This window comes from Mesoplodon densirostris, chromosome 1 (assembly GCF_025265405.1).
Source record: "Mesoplodon densirostris isolate mMesDen1 chromosome 1, mMesDen1 primary haplotype, whole genome shotgun sequence".
NCBI classification, from domain to species: Eukaryota; Metazoa; Chordata; class Mammalia; order Artiodactyla; family Ziphiidae; genus Mesoplodon; species Mesoplodon densirostris.
The window spans coordinates 235191527-235211386 of record NC_082661.1 but is presented as its reverse complement, the minus strand read 5'-3'; the positions used below and the strand labels follow the sequence as shown (position 1 = coordinate 235211386).

Here is a 19860-nt window from a genome sequence, read left to right as displayed (position 1 = left end):
ATGGACTTGGGGAGGGTATTATGCTAGGTCAGACAGAGAAAGACAAATATTGTATGATATCACTTATATGTGGAATCTAAAAAATAAACTAGTGAATATAACCAAAAAAATTGCATTCACAGATATGGAGAATAAACCAGTGGTTCCCAGTGGGGAGAGAAAAGCAGGGAGGGGCAAGATGGGGTAGAGGATTAGGAGATATAAGCTATTATGTATAAAATAAATAAGCTACAAGGATGTGTTGTATTATGTATAAAATAAGCTATACTGGGAATATAATCAACATTTTATAATAACTATAAATGGAGTATAACCTTAAAAAATTGTGAATCACTGTTGTATACCTGTTATATAATATTCTGTTTTCAACTATGCTTCAATAAAAATTAATAAAAAAAATCTGTGATCTTCAACCATAAGTAGGCCATACTACTGCTTGGAAATCTGTTGCATTACTCTTGTCAGCTGGTCTCGTTGTCACTGTAACTGTTTCAGTCTTCCACTCTCCTCACACTTCCTCCACCATGGCCCTTCTCCTCCTCCAGAATGCTTTTCCTATTACTTTACAGGGAAATAGGAGTACCCGTAGATGCCCACTGTCTTTACTATTTTTTCTTCTTCTTTTATGTTAAAATACAGGCAACACTACTTTTTGTCTAAGGCTCTCCGTTTCCTTCCCTCCCTCTGGGGTACCTTAACTGTTAATCATCTCCTCCTTCTTTTGTATATTCAGTTTCTTTCTTTACACTGGATTTTTCTCATCAGTGTTTAAACATACCCAGTTCTCAATATTTAAATAACCAAAACTATATGTCTTCATAGGTACTACATTACTGATCTTTTTGTTCTCTTTCCTAGCCAGATGCTTGAAATCATTGCTTAAGTGTGTTTCCATTTCTCACCTTTGACTCACCTCTTCAATTTATTCACTCCACCAAATAGTATTTGCTAATGATACCAATGACCTCTGTGTTAATAAATTGAGTGGATATTTTTAGACTGGCTCTTACTTGACCTTTGTGTTAGTTTGCTAGGGTTGCCATAACGAAATACCACAGACTGGGTGGCTTAAGCAACAAAAATTTATTTTCTCCCAATTCTGGAGGCTAGAAGTCCAAAGTCAAGGTGTCTAGAAGTTTGGCTTCCTCTAAGACATCTCTCCTTGGCTTGCAAATGGCCACCTTCTTGCTGTGTCTTTCTCACATGGCTTTTCTTCTGTGGATGCACATCCTTGATGTCTCTGCATTTCCTCTTATAAGGACACAAGTCAGACTGGATTAAGACCTAGGTGATGACAGAATCACCTCTTTAAAGGCCTATTCCCAAATGCAGTTATGTTCTGAGGTACTGGAAGTTAGAGCTTCAATATATGGATTTTAAGGAACACAATTCAGCTTAGAACAACCTCCTGGCAGCTTTTGGCATTGTTGACAACTCCTTCAAACCTTTTGGGTCTGTTACCCTTACGCCTTTTTTTTGTTAATAAGCTTCTCTTCCGCTTGGTTATTAAACATTGTAATTTCATGAGGTTTGGTCCTGGCTGGTTTCTCTTGCTTTTTTGTTCTTTTCTCCCCAGGCAGTCTCACCATTCCGATCTTCACTAATGAAGTGATGTACATGTCTGTTGCTCTAGCCCCTCCTTATCTAAGTCCCAGACCTATTTTATAACTCTACTTCGCTATCCCAGAGGCACCGCAAACAAAGAGTCTGAATCTGAACTCATGATAATTTCCATGTGATGTGACTAGTCTGTTCCTTGCTATAGCCATTGCTGGCCTCTTTATCCAAATGTGATAGATCGTTTACTCCAGAGCATTTGCTCTTGTTATTTTCTATGTCAGTATAGTCCTCACCTTCATTTAAAAAATTCCCAATTTTTGGGGCTTCCCTGGTGGCGCAGTGGTTGAGAGTCCGCCTGCCGATGCAGGGGACACGGGTTCATGCCCCGGTCCGGGAAGATCCCACGTGCCGCGGAGCGGCTGGGCCCGTGAGCCATGGCCGCTGAGCCTGTGCGTCCGGAGCCTGTGCTCCGCAACGGGGAGAGACCACAACAGCGAGAGGCCCGCGTACCGCAAAAAAAAAAACAAAAAAAAACCCCAATTTTTAAAATATATCAAAGTTATAAACATTAGTCGTTAAGGAAATGCAAGTTGAAACCATGAGGTGGCCACTTAAAACCAACTAGAAGGGCTAAATTAAAAAAGACTGTAACAACAAATTTTCCAGTTAGATACCCAGAACTCTCATAAGTTGCTGGCATGAGTATAAAATGGGAGAGCCACTTCGGAAAACCATTTGCCATTTATCAGTTTAAGCATACATCTACTTTTGAATCCAGCAATTCTGCTTCTGGGTGTTTTCCCAAGAGAAATGAAAACATACATCCACAAAAAGCCTTTTTCAAGAATTTTTGTAATAGATTTATTCATTATAGTTAATAACTGGAAAAACCCAAATATCAGTCAATAGGATAATGGATTAAAAGGTTTTGGTATATTCATACCGTGGAATGCTAGTCAGTAATAGAAAGGAACATGCATGCAAATAAGGTAGATGAATCTCACAAACACAGTGGAAGATGCTGGGCATGATATGGTATGATTCTATTTATATTAGAATCTAGAACAGGCAAAGCTAATCTGTGGTTAAAAAAAATTGAACTCAAAATTGTTCAAAAGAATTGAACATGGTTCAGTTCTTTTGGTTGTGGGGAGTGCTGACGCTCCATTGGGAAGAGGCAGACGGGAGTTTCCTGAAGTGATGAACACATTGAGAATCTAATAGAGATGTGGGTTACCCGAGTTTATCTGCTTGTCAAGAGTTGTATAGTTAAGTTGTATAGTTAAGAAATGTATATATCAATATATGTAAATTTTACCTAAAATATAAAAACAGCAGTCAAGTTGGTGGCAGGGTGTGGACGGTATAGATGAAACAAGAATGGCAGGATGTTGATGGTTGCTGAAGTTGGGTAATGAGTATATAGGAATTTATTATGCTATTCTGTTTATTTTGTATAAGTTTGAAATTTTCCACATAAAAAGTTTTTTTTAATCTGAAAGTTACAAAGACACAAACAGCACCCATGTTCTCACCACCATCTTAATAAATAAAACCTTACCAGTATAATTCTCTTACCTGTGAACCCCACCCTGTTTCCATGTCCCATCTCCCACCAACCACTGTCCTGAATTCCAAATCTCAGTCTAAATGTCGCTTCCTAGAGGGAAGGTCTTTCCTGACTCAAAACATTCACTAGGTTAAGTGCCCCTGTTACGTGCTTTCATGGCTTTTATCACAGTTGTGATTTATTTGAGTACTCCATATTAATCTCTCCAGTAGACTAAGTTTTCAGAGGGCAGGGTATATTTATTTTTGCTGTCTTAGTGCATAACATAATAAATTTATTAAATGACTATGTTGGTGTAGTTTTTTTCTTTACTTTAATGAAGATATCTTAAAAATTGGAGAGCTGTTCTATTATTGCATACTTAGATTGATGGGTCAGTATGTTATAAAAAGTTATGAATGTGAGAGAATGATTGATAGGTAGTAATTCTTTCTGATTTTATTGGCATCAGATAAAAAAGGAGCAATAATACTGTGTCCTTAGATCGAAACCATGACCAAAAGGCCCGCCACTTGGTTCCAAAACGCTCCTGAGCTTTATTATTAATTATTTTTAAAATAAATGTATTTATTTTATTTATTTATTTTTGGCTGCATTGGGTCTTTGTTGCTGCACGGGCTTTCTCTAGTTGCGGTGAGCGGGGTCTACTCTTGGTTGCAGCGCGTGGGCTTCTTATTGCGGTGGCTTCTCTTGTTGCGGAGCACGGGCTCTAGGCGCATGGGCTTCAGTAGTTATGGCACATGGGCTCAGTAGTTGTGGCTCGCAGGCTCCAGAGTACAGGCTCAGCAGTTGTGGTGCATGGGTTTAGTTGCTCCACGGCATGTGGGATCCTCCCAGACCAGGGCTCGAACCTGTGTCCCCTGTGTTGGCAGGCAGGTTCCTAACCACTGCGCCACCAGGGAAGCCCACTGAGCTTTATTATGTTGTCTTTTTTCTTACTTGGAAGCCATGTGAGTGAAAGACTCCTTTCCTATTTACAAAGATTATTTCTAAATACCTTTTCTTTTCCTCTTCTCTAATGTGCTTCCTCCTTTGCTTATTAGTTTTGGTGTTTATCAGGGATAATGATCTTTAAGGGCTTGTTGTTTTCTTATTTTTTATACTGATACTATATATTTTAAACTTTGATATGCCTTACTGCCGAATGACAGTATGAAGTAATAAATAATAGAGATTAATAAAAATGCTTTGCTTATAATTGTACCATTAAACATTATCATTAACGCAAATAGACATTAAAAGTATTGAAGGGGAAGGATTGTATTTTGATTTTTGCCATTTTATATTTACAAGGAATACTTAGGCAGTTTAACACAGTAGTTAAGTTTCTGCTATAAATTGTTTTTTGTTTTTTAAACTTTTGCTGTCTCTGGAAGACTCAGACCGCCAGGGTTTGAGTCCCGGTTCCATTGTTTCCTAACTGTGTGACATTGACTAAATGACTTAACTGCTTTGTGCTTCAGTTTCCTTATCATTAAAACAGATATTAATAGTACCTGGCAGCATTGTTGTGGGGATCATATGAGGTGGTATGTATAGTGACTGATACTTAGTAGATGTTAGAACTTAATACTTTTTGGGTTCTAGGGAACCTAATAAAACCTTTTCACCATCTTTTAAGTATACAATTCAGTGGCATTAAGTAAATTCACAGTGTTGTGCAGCTGTCATCACTATCCATTTCTAGAACGTTTTCATTGTCCCAAACAGAAACTCACTAAAAAAGCTCTCTACCCATTAAAGTTCTCCGCCTTCCCCTCCCCATAGTCCCTGACACCCTCTATTCTACTCTCTGTCTCTATGAATTTTACTATTCAAGGTACCACATGTAAGTGGAACCATATATTTGTCCTTTTGTGACTGGCTTATTTCATTTGGCATAATGGTTTGAAGGTTCATCCATATTGTAACATGTTATTGTAGCCATTGATTTTTCTTTTCATTCTCTTGTGATTGGAGAAGATACTTTATGTGAGTTCATTCTCTTTGAAATTTTTGAGACCTGTTTTTTGGCCTGACATATGTAGAATTCTTGGAAGAATGTATATTCTGCTGCTTTGGGGTGACATGTTCTGTAGATATCTGTTCTGTCACTTCAGGTTGACATGAAAAGACACAACTTTCATTCATGAAGAAATGAAGAGAACCATTACTTTTCATGTCAACCTGAATGATTTATTTTAGTACTTCTTGTAAGGCAGGTCTGCTAGTGACGAATTCACTGTGTTTGTTTATCTAGGAATTTCTTAATCTCTCTTTCATTTTTGAAAGATAATTTTGCTGGATATTCTTGGTTGACAGTCTTTTGGCATTCTGACCTCCTTGGTTTCTGATGATAAATCTGTTGTTGATCTTATTCAGGATCTCTTATACATTTAGATTAGCTTTTTAAATCAAATTTTGGAAGTTTCTGGCTACTATTTCTTGTAATATTCTTTTTGCCTCCTTTTCTCCTTTCCTTCTGGAATTTCCATTTTGTATATGTTGGTAAGCTTGATAGTGTCCCCGAGGTTCTCTGAGAATCAATTCATGTTACTTTCTTCTTTTTTCTTTCTGTTCCTCAGACAGGTTAATTTCAGTTGACTTGTCTTCGGATTTGCTGATTATTTCTTCTACCTGCTGAATTCTGCTGTTGAACCCCTCCAGTGAGTTTTTCATTTTAGCTGTTGTACTTTTTAACTCCAGAATTTTTATTTGTTCTTTTAAAAATGTCTTTCTTCTTATCGATATTCTTTATTTGTTGAGATGCTGTTATCTGACCTTTAGTTCTTTTGGCATACGCTTTCCTTTAGTTCTTTGAACATGTTGAAAACAGCTGATTGAAAGTCTTTGTCTAGTAAGTCCAGTGTCAGGGCTTTCACAGGGATAGTTTCTTTGCCTGCTTTTTTTTCTCTGTGCATGAGCCATGCTTTGAATTTTCTTTGCACGTCTTGTAATTTTTTGTTGGAAACTGGACACTTTAAATTATATAGTATGGCAACTCTGGAAATCAGTTTCTTCTCCCTCTCAAGACGTGCTTTTGTTGTTACTTTTTTTTTTTTTAAGTGATCTTTCTCAACTAGTTTTGTAAAGTCCGAGTTCTTTGTCGTGAAGCCACTGAAGTCTTTGCTCAGTTAGCTTAGTAGTCAGCTAAGAATTGAACAGAGACTTCCTTGAATTCATGGAAGCAGTAAGTCTACTGGAGAGATTGTTATGAAGTACTGAAACAAATTAATCACAACTCTGATAAAAGCCATGAAAGTACATAATAGGGACACAACCTAGTGAGTGTTTTGAGTCAGGAAAGACCTTCCCCTAAGGAAGTGACATTTAGACTGATATTTGGAGAATGTTTAAAAGTGAAGAGGGATTCAGGATTGTGGTTGGTGGGGGATAGGACATGGAATCAGGGTGTGGTTCACAGGGAAGAGAATTATATTGGTAAGGTTTTATTTATTAAGCTAGTGGTGAGAACATAGGTACTGTTTATGTGTCTTCAGAACTTTCAAGTAAAAAAAAACTTTTTATGTGGGGAATTTCAAACATACACAATATAAACAGAATCGTATATTAAATAAACTTTTTTCCTTCATGTTTTTCAGTGTAGGCTGGCTTTTCTGCATTGTGGGAAACCTGCAGAAAGAGCCAGTCTGAATTTTTTATCTTAGCACATCAGCCTCTAGAGAGGTTCTGATTAATTTTTGAGCCCCAAGCATTAATAGACTCACTGGTATGGCTTGGTCAAGTTGAACTAATTCACTGAAGTCTAGGGTCATGTAAGAACACTGAGTTCCCAAGGTAGCTGTTGGGATGTGTGTGAAAGGTGGGGAGTTGGGGAAAAGAGATGGTGCTTGGAAGAAGGCAGGGGTGCTAGGCAGACAGTACCTTGGATGTTTGCACTAAGGATTACAGTGAATTGAATTTTATGAGTTAATTTATAGATTCTAAATGCAATCTGTTGACTTTAACTGAAACTCATAAAATTGACCAATAATATGACTTTACAGTATATGAAAACTGATGTTTTTCTAATACTTTGAAGGGGTTTAAAATGCCTGATTATTATTAGAACCAGTATTTTATTTATTCATTGATAGTTCTCTTTGATTAGCAATTAGTTTAGAAAATGCTAACGTTAAATTAGCAGTACATAATAGATATATAATTATACTGAGCATGAATCATATTTGAAAGTCTAGCATTCATGTATTCCTGGGGTACCCTGCATGCCCCAAAGCATTATGTATTCTGAGGTTACTGAAAATAGAAGCTTTTGGGGGTTCACATATCTCAGGAGTAAACTTTCTAAAAAAACAAACCTGAACACCATATATCTTATAATCTTATATATCTTATAATCTTTTAATGACTACCCATTGCATAGAATAAAGTCCAAATTCTAGAGCAATAAAAACATGGCCTTTCAAGGACTGACAGACATTTCCTACTAGCTCCCTACACATATGATACATTCTAGCCTTGCTAAATTAATTAAAAATGTCTGAGTTTATTGTGGTGTTTCATGTATCTGTTTTTGTATATGCTATTCACTAAGCCTAAGGTATACTTTCCTTTATTTAGCCTCAAGAATCTCCTCATTAAAGACTTATCTTGTTTAAGCTCATTTAATGATATCCTTCATGCTATTATATTTAGTAGTTAATACTATTATAAGCTACCTTATAGTAATTTTTTTAGATGCCTGTCTTACTCCTTAAAGTGAATTGCTCGAGGGCAAGGATTGTGTATTAATCTTTGCAGTATCTTCCATGCCTTGCTTACTGTAGTTGATTGATTAATGCTGATTGGGTAAATGAACATTTTTGTTCTTCATTTTAGACTATTATAGGTGTTGTTCCTTTAGTTGTTTATGAGATGATGGCACAGATTTCTACACAACTTGGCTCCATGGGAAAACAGAAGAGAGTAATTAAATAAAATATAAGTAGTTTCATCTAGGAACAGCTTTCTGAAGTTGGAACTAATATGTTATTAAATTACCTGGAGTGGAAGGTCAGATTTCTAGAATGATCATGTTTTAGTTGTTAAAGCAAATGGCATGTAAGAGAACTTTCAAGTTCGTATGGCAAAAACAGGGAAAAATTGCAAAGTTAGAGTCTCTGAGGTTTCTGATGTTTCATAGACTAACAAAAGGTTGCTTTATTAGCAGCATTAATGAAGGAATCGCTTTATTGGCTTAGGCATACTGGTAGCTTTGTCGGTCCAAAGAGCTAAGAGTTCTTATTTCAATTCATGATTATGTTGGAGTAGTGAAGTGAAAGCCGTTGACCTTCTCTTAAGCAGAAAATAGAAAGTTTTTACAAATAGATTAAAGCATTATAAGGAATGTGATGAAGAACTAACTTATGATCAAATCACTTAAAATTTGAGTTTTCAGAATCTTTTGTGCACCATTTTTACAACAGTAGTAGATTTTTTATAGACTTATTAATTGGTATTTAAAGTTATAACTTTAATAGGATGGTTATGTAAAATTAGGTCAAAATGATTGAAAAAAACCTGAATTATTAGAATGGATAAACTTTCAGTTCTCCAAATGGTGATACATATTAAGAGCAATATGAGATACAGGAAGTATTAAACTTTAGAGATGGTGTAATGCCACTCAGATGGTGTACCTTCCAAGTTGTTTTTTATTTAGGTAAATGAAATGCATTTTGCTTTTTAGAATCATTTTGAAAGGGCTAATTTGCTTCTGTTAATTTACATCAGAGATTAAAGCAGAAGGAGGCACTGGGGGCCTGCTTCTAAATTAAAAGTTCTTCAAATCAGTAGTTTTAAATACCAGGAATTACAGAACTAAGTATTATATAGGTGTATAACAGAATTAAAATTTTTGTAGCAGCAATTCATTTAAAATTTTAAATTTCTAAATGATGGAATATTTAAAAGTATAAAAATTACAGGGATGAATATAAAATGCTCATGTATCCATACTGACCAAATTAACAGATAATATTTTGCTATAATTGTTTCAGAATTTTTAAAATAAATTAAAAATATGGCTGAAGATTTCTGATCTCATTCTTTTGCTTCCAAGAGGTAATTACTAATCTCAAGGTATCTTTTAAGTTTTTTTATACTTTTATGCACACATTTATATAAAAAGATAAATAGTATTGATTTGGTTTTAAAATGTAAATTAAGTAGTATCATATTGTTTACATACATTTGTAACATGCTTTTTTTCACTCAGTGTTCAAGATTTATACATGTTGATATATGTATGTACTTAAAGTTTGCTTATTTTACCCTTTGTATTATTATTAGTTTGTTCCATTATTTGTGATGTTAAGCTAGATTATTTGGTTTAGCTGGTGCTGCCAAATGTCTCTGTTGTAAAGGTATTACAAAGGTATTTTTCCCTTTGGTAATTAATCCATGCCTTCAGGCTGAATTAATATTGTTTCTCAATAACCTTTGACCTAATGATTTTAGTATCCTTTGTTGATTTTTGCCTGAACCGTTGATTATATTGTTGCTTGAAAAATGATGATTTTCTCGTTTATTATTCTTCCCACATTTATTAGCTGGCAGAGTTTCTGCCCTCCTTTTTTCACTATCTCTTGTGGGCTCATGGATTCTTTTTTTATTCAGTGGGCTAAGATCCATTATTGTTACATTTCTTTTGAAGGCTCAAAATGTTAAAATTCAGCAGTAGAAACTCATTCAGTCTGGTTTTTATGTCTCTTTGATATGTACCATCATTTTAGATCACTTCTTTACTTTCTGGCACAACAAAATGTTCCATTCTTATTACCCTATGCTTTCACTGCCCCTAGACGTGGAAACAGCTATTTCTCCAGTAATCCCCATTCCTCTTGTTGGGTACTTACAGGCTACCTCATGAGCTCTGAATGTGTTCTGTATTACTGGTCGTCATTGCTTCTAGGGGTTCTTTTCATTGGACAGGGAGCAAGGAGTTATACTTAAAAAAACTACTAATATTTGTGATTCCAGTCCAGTACCCCAGGGTCCTTCTCTTCTCCTGTTTCATATTTGGATCTCTCCTCTCCCACAGTGAGGATATTGGTTAACAGTAGCATCAATATACATATATTAATTTTCTCTGACCTATAATATACATGATATAATATTGGAATTGCCACACCAATACTATTGCCAACAATAAACCCAGTAAGTAAAGAAAGCTGAAGATTTCTGTGCATTTTGTTCATGTAATATATCCCAATGAAGGTATGCATCAGAGTACTATGCTCATAAATTATTTTAATTAGTGATATATTTTTATGCCACCAGTTTGATAAACACTAGGTTCATTTTTTTTGCTTCTATTCAGTTTTAGCGCCCCCATTACTGATTTAATTTTAAAAAAATTTTGAGACTAGTGAAACAGTAAAATGGCTAAAAGTCAAAACTATGTAAAAAGGCATTCTCAAAAGTCTTACTCTCTTCTTCCCTGTTTTCTATTTTCACTCTCTGCAGTTACCAATTTCATTAGTTTCTTGTTTATCCTTATGTGTCCTTTTATAAAAATAGGCATATTATGTGTTCATGTATTTCTGTTTGTATCTTTATTCATTTTCTTATTTTATACAAACAAGAATATACTATATATACATATTCTCTATGAGTGAAGTTGAACATCAGCTTATTGAGCTCTGGGAAAACAGTTGTTGGTATTTTTATTTGAATAATGTTACTCATTAACGTGGGGAAATCAGTATCTTTATGAGGCTAAGTCATCCTTCCCAAAAGAATAGGGGATTTTTTTTCATTTGTTTACTTTGGTTCGTATCTTTCAGAAGTGTTTTAAAGTTTTCTTTATAGAGACTTCACACATTTATGTTTAATCCTAAATATTTTTTATCTTTTTTGTTGTTTTTGTAAATACTGTTTTCAAATAAGCAGTTTGAAACTTTTTCCTTTTAATAGGAGAGTTAAGCCTTTTATATATCTTGATATGACAGTGTTTCTTCTAATTGATACATTGCATTTACTGCTGTTTTATGCTGTAAACTTTTTTTCTTCTCTCTCTATGGGCTGTTTCTTTACTCTTTTTGAAGATTATTTTCTTATTTAGGAAGGTTGATGTTTTTGTTTTAATGGCTAACTTTAAAGTAATACTTTTTATAATATCATTAGGGTCCCCTTAGGCAAAGGCTTAGACTGCTGATAATTGCTTTGTTTGCATTAAATGAATATCCTTTGACATTCACTTATTACCTGTTCAACTCCAATGAGCTGATTCTTCTGTTTGTTACTTGTTTTCTTCACATTAAAAAAATTGCATGATAATTTGTCAGAGAATATAATATTTAAGTACTATTCTTCTGTCTTTGTCCATATCTTTGTTTTAGTAATGTTTATCCCACTGTTGTAAAGTTTTTGCCAAAGTTTTTGCTGTCTTTTTTTAATGGGATGAATCTCATTCTTTTGTAGATTGCTCAGAATGGGCTATGAATAGTATAGTCCCAGAGTTCTTGCATGTTTATTTCTGTAATAGACTTTGTAGTTATAAGGATACTTGACTGGATATAAAATCCTTAGTTTACACTTTCATTCCTTGGGTTTCTAGAAGAAGATGCTACACTGTTACCTCACTTTGACTGTTGCACTTGGGAAATCTGATGCCAACCTTACCTTCTGTCCTGTGTAAGAGGCTTAGTGTTTTTTGTCTGGAGGACCCAAAGATTTTTTTCCTTACTTCCTTTTGAAGTTTTACTAGGCTATATTTTGGAAGTTTATTATTCTGGGTTTTTCCAAGTGTATAGTAGGTTGTTGCCAGAATTAATGTATCTTGTATTTCCTCCTGCCCACCACAACATACAAATACATATTTGTTTTTGTTTTGGAAATACTCTATAAATTATAGTTTTAAATATTTGTTCCTTTATTTTGCTTTTATTCTTCTGAGTTTTCAGTTATACATATGTTATAGCTTCTTTAAAGGTATATGTTAATAATGTTTCTCTCCAATCATTTTTTTCTTCTATAGTTTTATTCTCTTGGCTGACCTTCTCTTGTTCCTTATTTTCCTTTATATTTTTACTTGAATCCAACCTTCCTTTTTTTTTTTTTTTTTTGCGGTACGCAGGCCTCTCACTGTTGTGGCCTCTCCCGTTGCGGAGCACAGGCTCCGGACGCGCAGGCTCAGCGGCCACGGCTCATGGGCCTAGCCGCTCCGCGGCATGTGGGATCTTCCCAGACTGGGGCGCGAACCCATGTCCCCCGCATCGGCAGGCGGACTCTCAACCACTGCGCCACCAGGGAAGCCCCAACCTTCCTTTTCATTACTTTTTTTTTGGCCCTGCCAGCATGTGGGATCTTAGTGCAACATGTGGGTGAGATCTTATTTCCCCGACCAGGGATCAAACCCACACCCCCTGCATTGAAAGCATGGAGTCTTAACCACTGGACCACCAGGGAAGTCCCTTTATTACATATTTTAAAAGTGATTTGTCTTTTTCTCCATTCCTCCCCCACCCCCGCCCCCGCCCCCGCCTGAGCATGCTCAGTTCTTGTTTCATATCTTGTGTTTTGACCGTTTCTATTTTTGGTTTTTGGTTCAAGATTTTTAAAAAAATATGTAAAAGTCTGTTACAGATTCATTTTGGAATATTATTTTACAGTTTTGCTGTTTCTGGATTTTTTTTCCTTTGGTGAGAATTTTCGTTAGCTGGAGTGTTTGGACTTGGAATGTCTGTGTTCTTACAGTAGCTTTTAAAATTAGTGTTGTCTGCTATTTCTGTTCATTTCATGGCTCAGCATTACAAGTTGTATGTAGATGGGGTGAGGGATTTGCTTAGTTTATAAGGTTTTCAGTTCACGAAATCACATTTTTGTTGGTATGGTGCAGTATAATTTCTTTAATCTACAAGTTTTTTGTTTTGTTTGTTTTTTGTTGTTTTGGTCTGTGAGGGGGAATGGGTAGGTATATTGTACAGTTTTTGAAATTCTTTTTTGTTCTTGCAGAATACTTAATTTCTACCCTTTGCTTCCTTCTTTTCCCTTCACCACCAGCCTCTAAGGGATACCCAATCCAAGTTATTTTACTGTCTCCCAGAACTGTTGCCTTCCTGGGACTGCCATCTTTGATCCTGTGTACTTTAAGTCCTCCTTTTCTATTCTTTAGTAGCCAGTGATCTGATCTACCCTTCTCTCAGACGCTTTTTCTCAATATTTTCTATTCACTGATAGCAATAATTATTTGTATTTACTGAAACTAAGGTTCAGGCTAACATCTTAGCACCTATTGTGTGTACTTATTATCTGATTTGTTCTTAAGCCGTTGTAACATGTAGGTGTTACTATGCCTGTTTTACTTTGATGAAACTGAAGCTTAGAAAAGTTAAATAATTGTATTCAATAAATATTAAGTGCTTACTATATCTAAGGTTGTTTCCTATATGCTAAATGTGGAGTCATAAATAAAACTGATACTAATACAAAGATTTTAAAAAAGACATAATGATCCTTGATAATTATAAAATGTAGAATTGCTTGGTTATGTTGTTTGTTACATATATTTTAAATAGGTAAAGAAACATTAACCAGAATTTGCAAAATAGATGAAAAAATAGAAATCACCTGCATAATCTGCTATCCTTTCCTGAAAAAGTATTGTAATTCATATCTACTTCCTTGATAGTTACTTGGCATCTAATATTTATTGCCACAAGTTTATTTAATATTTCAATCATATGTCTAAGTGACATATGACAGTTTCTTTTTTATGTACAAAACAAAATGTAGTTGTATTGCATATTGTAAAGCAGATCTTTTTTAGATACCACATGGCTGTGTTTTAGTAAATAGATTAAATAAAAGTGAACCTTTTTGGTTGGGTCTTAATGATATTGCATGATGGAAGGTATCTATATTGAGATTATGTTTATATTTGTCTCCTTGTTTATAGAAAAAGGATGCTCTGAAGTCATATGTGATGGGCTACTGTGGGGCTGGGGAGTTTCCACCAATAATATAATATATCCTAATATTGATAATGTAATGAGTAGATATCATTCTACTCTAAGGAAAAGAATAAAAGGAACAGAAAATGATAAACTTGGAGTGCATATACAAATTTCTCTTTTGTAAAATAATTCATTTACACTTGGAAACTTGATTAAGTAATTTGGGTTGTTTGCTGTGATATTTTGCTTACTGTAATGCCTTTTTAAAAGAGGTATGCATGACGTGAATGTTAACTGAATATTTTCCATATGGAAGTAATTGGAGATAGGACTCATGGGACTAGAGACTGAGAACTTTTTGAGTACAGAGCTGTGCAGCCAAGTTTTACTTTCCGTGGCCTATTCCCAAATATTTATGCTTAGAAAGGTTTCAAGTCATCTTATTAGCTATCCCATTGGAAAGTTTGGAATCTGCTGTATATTTTCTTAAATACATAAGCTTATTATTATGCCAAGGTTATGTACATTGGTGTATATTATTTCTTTTCTTAATGCTAGATAAAATTTGTTAAAACAGGTTTTGGTGCTTGAGAAAATGTATGTTTCCAGATTTTACTCATTTGTAAAGATTATTATTAAAGATAAAATAGAAGACAATTCAAAACTTTTGTAAAATGACCATTAAAGACAAATTAAATGATAGGTTAAAAAGATCATTGTTACAATTCTTTCAATTATGAATGAAAACCTCATAATTGTTTAGTAATTATAAATGTCCACTGTGGTCATATTTAAAGGAAGACCAAACACTACTTTTAGTTAGTTCCTGATTTAAAAATTATCATTTTGACAAATTTTGTTAAAAGTATTAGAAATACACACACACACACACACACACACACACACACACACACACCCTCTATACTTGTTTCTATTCAGTTATTATGAACTTATATTTTCTGTCATTATGAACTTAACATTAAAGGAAAAATATACCTTATGAACTAGTATCATTTGATTTTATTTCTCACCTTTACTGTTAGTTTCTTGTTTTTAAAGAAATTTGTGAGGTCTTATTTTTATACCTGATTTAAATAGGAACTTTAAATATTTGACTGTTTAACCATAAAGTATTTGTCCATCAGGGAATATATTAATGTGTATTTTGTTTATATTGTCTTGTTCTCGATTTTCTAAGGTCTGCTTTTTATGTATAATTCCCTAGCATTTGGTGGTGTGGTCTAGTATGGTCTAGCCTGTGTGAAGGGAGAGTCATGTACCCATAGGATAAATACTATTTGTTAGAGCATCAATTTTACTTGAAGAGTTGGAAAAAGGGAACATTAGGCAATTTAACTGTTAAGTAATTAGAAGGTTATTTATATAATAGCATGAATTCACAAATAATACAAAGTTGAATGCAAAATGTGTGTTAATTTTTAATGTGAGTCAAGCATTCCAAACAATTTGGCTTTCATGTAGGCTGTTTCAGACTGCACCTTTCATTGTCACAGGTTAGATGGAGCTGAAGAGTAGGGGGGATAAGGTTGTTATATGTTTTTTACTTTTACCTTTGGTGGTTTTTTGCTAAACTGAAATGTGAGAAGTATTGTCCTAAGGTATTTACCCCTAACTCTTCAGCTGCCTCTGGTTACCTTCTTTGTGCCTAGGATACCTTCCTAGGAAATCAGTTTGCCAGCATCTGCTTATCAGGACAAGGCCTGTTTCTGGATTGGTAGTATAATACCTAAAGGCTTTCTTGTCTTGAGGTGTATCATCAGCAGAAGTTTGTCTTCCTTTCTGTAGATCTTTAGAATTTTAATCTTAGCCCTTAGATAGTGGTTTCAGTCTTTTTTGGTATTTTTATTGTCATTACTATGTTTAATTTTGTTAACTAGAATCTACATTTTCTTTTTTTCTGTCCATTTAGTTGGGCTTTACACTTTTTTTTGCAAAAATCTTGTGTCCTGAGGTAAATTTGCATCTGAGCATTTAGTAATTAAACAAATTACCATTGTGAGTGGATCTATTTTATATGAATAGTGTGCCACAACTAAATTGTACAACAGTTGATTTTTCCGTTTTGTGGAGCTTTTACAGTGTTGATAGTATTTTTGTTTGCCTGCTCTCCCTTATGTATAGCTAAGTAATTACCAAAAAAGGTGTTTTTTGCCATATTTATTCTATTATTGCTACTGTGCAATTGAACTGCAAAAGCAGGACATTCTCACAGTGGTTATATGTCACTGCAATAAAGTGATCAGTTGAGACTTGTATTGATTTAAGGAGTATGAAGGTGGTAGTGAAAGATATAAGACCCAGGCTTAATGAGAAGTATGTTGTAAAAATTGGCAATTGACAAGAACTGTGAGGAATTTAGAAATACTTTTAAGGTTTGTGGAAATGTTGAAGAAAAGCGATGAGAGCATAACTTTATAAAGGTGTAATTGTGTAGTGAAAAGGATTATAAAAATGCAGGTAAGTTGTACTGAAACTTATGTTTTGTAATGTTTTAATAACTGGAGCAAGTAAGATGTTTTAAAAGTGTCATGTGTTTCTTTTTGAATTTGTTGGTAGTTTCTATGAGACTGTCATCAGAACATTGAGGTACTCCTTTCAAACTGTTGGAGGCATTGTGGAAGCATTCCTTTGCAGTTTTGTAGCAATCAGGCAAGAAGCTTGAGAGGAGAGGATAAGTGCTGAGTGCTGTGTCTTCTTTGTTCAAGAAATAGAAATGCAGCATGAGATTTTTAAAGTAAAATTTTACATCTTTTACAAAAAATTATGATAGTGTGAAGTTTTTTGAAGATATGTGAAGGATAAAATAGGATTTAGTTCTCTATAAGGTAGGGATAAACTGTTGATTTGGATTGTGTTGATTTCTGAAATATTGTAATTAGGGTAAATTGAATGGGTGATGGGCAGTTTGAGAAGTGATTGCTAATGCTTTTTTTTTTCCCCCGGTGAAGATATTTTATTTTTCATAAAAATATAATTGTACAGTGCTCTTCAGAGAAAGAAAAATTCCTTCAATGCCCCAAAATACCATGTGATTTAGTAGTAATTTTCCTCTCCTTTAAAACTAAAAAATGTAATTGATAATATGCAATTGATTTCTTGTGAAACATCGCATTTATGTTTTTAAATTTTATTTGCCTTTAGTTTAACTAAAGGTAAGTCTGGTTTTAACCTATAGTTTTTGGAATGAGCCAAATCAAGCCTATCAATTCAAAGATGATAAAATAAAATGCTAAATGGTGATGCTGATAAATACTGTCAGTTAGCTGGTAAACAGTGATATGAATTTGCTGCAGCAAGATTCTGATTCCGATATATTAGAAAGATTTTAGATAAAATAGAAAAAAAATTTAAGAACTTCAAGTATATCCTAAAATTTGATCTAGTCAAACTTATTCCATATTATACTCAGTTGCTCTAATATACAATGGATCTTTGCTAAATTAATGACAGAAAATTAATAACTGGTCTAAATTTTCCCCCTTACCTTTCCTTCTTTGGGAAAAGGAAAAAGGAAACATTACTCTGTCTACTCAGAGAGCAAGGAGAACAGCAGAACAGATGAAAGGGGACTGAGCTCACTGACTCTTCCACCGGCTTCTGTTCTCTCTCAGCCTGTATGTTGTCCTTATAGGTTGAGTGAGAGATGCTAGGATTTCATCATGCTGCTCCTTAACTGGAATGGGACAATTACTTAATTTATAATTCAAGATCTGATATCTTTGTAACAACTTAAAACTCTTGACTAGCTGAGACGTTGCTTTTTAGATATTTTTCACCAGTCTGGCTCTAACTCTTCCACCTCTAAAATTAAAATAGAAAACAGCAACAAAAAATAACAGAATCCTAAGAAAATATATCATTAACATTATTCAAAGATGCTAGTTTTTCAAATACCAGTTTTTACATAGTTATCATTCATGAGCAATCTGTATTAGGTTTATTGCTGACTGAACAGTGTGTAGTCACTGAATTCACTGTGCATCTTTTGTTTTAGGGGAAGACTGCTCTACTTACATCCTTATCGTCCTCTCTGGGATTTTTAGTATATTACTAGAAATCATGAAGTTAGATAATTTTCCTAACAAACCTTTGTCTAGTCCTGTAGGTTCTTTAGATTTGGGATGGACCTATTGGCTCTCTGCTTCAAAATATGTCCTAAATGATGATCCTGGTCCTTCTCTTAGTGTTTGTCTGTCTTATTTTAGTGAGATGTGTGACCTCTGGGGAGGTCTCCTTACATTTAGTAAGTTGATCTTTCTCTTTTAGGTAGATAAGCCAAACTTCTCTTGAGGGAGAGTTTTTTCGCCTGTATTTTCTAAAGTGCCTCTCAAATGAACACTGTTGTTCATTTCAAAAGTTGCCCAAAGTGGGAACTGTAAGTCTTAAGTTGTTCTTAGTGAAAATATACAATTTAGAAAGATAAGTACTTGAATTAGAAGAAGCAGGTGTCTGGCTTGGGGGGTGGGTTGACTGATGAAAAAAGTCAGTTTTGTGCAAGTGTTGCTTTTGCAGCTTATGTCTTAGAACCACAACTGAATGGTTGGCTACTTTCAAGTAGAAACCTGATAAATCCTGGCTGGTTGGAGGTTTGGAGAGATCTCTACCAGGCCAGACTCGTAGGTAAGGCAACCCAAGACTGAGGAAAGTTATTGTAAGGTTTTGATGAGTCGTCTAATGTTTGTCCAAAGGATACTCAGCCTCTGGGAATTGTTCAGGGAACTAACCTGTTGGGGCCTATGCCATTCTGTTCCTCTGAACATTGTCTTAAGAGACTTATATGACAGGACCCGCCCCCCCCCCCAGCTCAAGACAAATCTGTCTTATGCAAATAAGACAGATTTCCATCAATGATACAAGTTTTCAAATCTGATCAAATAATGGTATCATTTAATTTAGAGAGAAGTTAGGTTAAAAAAATAGTTATTAGGTAAATATAATGGAAAAATAAAAGGATATACAGATGAAACTGTTTATATGTTTAATAAAGAAGGTATACCATTGTAAGTATCAACGTAAAAATTTTTAGATATGTAGGAATATTTATTTGGAAGACTTTTCTTCAAACGGTTACTGGTTTTTGACAGTCTTAAATTTTTTCTGAGAAACAGGGCCAAGTAGTGTGCCTTAAGGTTTTTATGAATGCCTGTCTTGGCCATACAATTGCTTTTAAAATCAACTTCTGAGTTGGCTATTAATACTTTTAGTATGTGTGAAGTTATACATTTGTGAACCTAACTTGAGCCTATGTAGAACAGGCACTGGCAAGACTTCATGCAGAACTTTCTCTGCTATTAATAGAAAATCATAAGGAATCCCTTCTTGGTAAAATTTATATTTACATTGAAACTATTCTTAAAACTTATTAATACAAAATAACCAGACATATTTACTTTACCTTTATGCAGTCTATAGAAATAAATTGAAATACATTGTCAGGAGATCCAGATTTTCAAATGAGTGAGTTACAGATCATTAGTACAATGACCTGGAGTTAATAAACTGAGAAGTGATTTTTCATCTATTTTATTTTTTTTTAAATAAAATTTTAGGGACGTCCCTGGCGGTCCAGTGGTTAAGACTCTGTGCTTCCAATGCAGGGGGTGTGGGTTCAATCCCTGGTCGGGGAACTAAGATCCCACATGCTGCAAGGCGTGGCCAAAAAGTAAAAAAAAAAAAAAAAAAAAAAAAAAAAAGAAACTTTTAAAATGATTGAAGTATAGTTTATATACAGAAAAGGATAGGTGAACTTTTCTGTACTGATGGACTTTTACAAAGCGAACACACCTTTGTAACCATACCTAGATCAAGGTATCTGCTCCTCTGAAGCCTCCC

The 19860-nt window shown here is 34.5% G+C and overlaps 1 protein-coding gene across 7 annotated transcripts in view; it reads left to right on the top strand.

The window, feature by feature from the left end:
• The window catches only part of FBXW7 (F-box and WD repeat domain containing 7), a 210507-nt gene that overhangs the window by 38366 nt on the left and 152281 nt on the right, over nt 1-19860 (top strand). The window contains exon 2 of one of the 7 annotated variants that reach the window (XM_060116353.1): nt 5695-5775. The exons of the other annotated variants lie outside the window; for them this stretch is intronic. The gene's annotated coding sequence lies outside the window, so the exon portion shown is untranslated. The remainder of the gene's footprint in view (nt 1-5694; nt 5776-19860) is intronic. 7 annotated transcript variants of the gene reach the window in all.